Below are 961 nucleotides of genomic sequence, written 5' to 3'. Positions count from 1 at the left end.
CAGGCTGGGAAAGCTCTGTAAGAATACTTTCCTCCAGTTTCCCTGTGCCCACTTTGTCTCTGTGTTATCTGGGCCTGGGTTTATTTCTCTTCCTTGAAAGCAAATGACTTTGGTACACTTTTCCCAGGATGTGATTTCACCAAGATGTATTTTCGTTTTTTCCCCCTACAGCAATCCCTTGACTAAAATCAAGGCTCCCATTGTGTTCCTATCAACCTCCCTATACCCACCTCCTCCTTCTCAGGCTGACCCAGAAACCAGAGTCTGTGAAAGGAAAACAATCTCATATTTGGCAGGAACGCAGAGGCCCCAGTGCATGTAGGACCAGGGTTTAACTGGTGTGAGTCATTTGGGAATATTTCAGCAAAGCTTGGGGGCACCTCTTGGTGACCTGAAAACCCTTTCCTCTCAATCTCCTGCTCTAGGTCCCCCCTCTCTTTCTCAAGACCCCAGGTTAACTGATCATATTTGCATTTTAAATTGGGGCTAAAAAACTAATTTGGAAAGGTGGAATTGTAGGTCACCCGACAGTGGTAGGGAGGATTCTCCCAGCCCCTCTCGTTGATCCCATCCAGCACCCCCATCCCCCAATAGTCACTGCCAGGCTTTAGGAGCCAATACCCAGACTACAGTCTGTATGTGACCTAAGAATTCAAGTGTGATTGTTCAGGAGCAAATCATCTTCTCCAGGAGTTCAAGTTAAAGTCTCATTACCACCTCCAAGATGCCAGAAAAGCCCCTGCCCCTCCTCATGGCATACCATGTCACAGGAAAATAGGCACGTCTCCATGGGACAGGGCCACTCTCTGCGGCAATTTATCTGATGTCCTATCTCCAATTCTCTGTAGCTAACTGGTCCCTTATTTCCCTTCTTCCAATAATGGCCATTGGCAGAGCTACGTCTTGATTAAAAAAAAATATGGAAAAACAGCTGCCTTATTTTTGAACCTCAAAATCAGCT

The sequence above is a fragment of the Molossus molossus genome, unplaced genomic scaffold (assembly GCF_014108415.1).
Source record: "Molossus molossus isolate mMolMol1 unplaced genomic scaffold, mMolMol1.p scaffold_m16_p_9, whole genome shotgun sequence".
Taxonomy (NCBI): domain Eukaryota; kingdom Metazoa; phylum Chordata; class Mammalia; order Chiroptera; family Molossidae; genus Molossus; species Molossus molossus.
The sequence above is the reverse complement of the archived record's forward strand: the minus strand, read 5'-3'. Positions refer to the sequence as shown.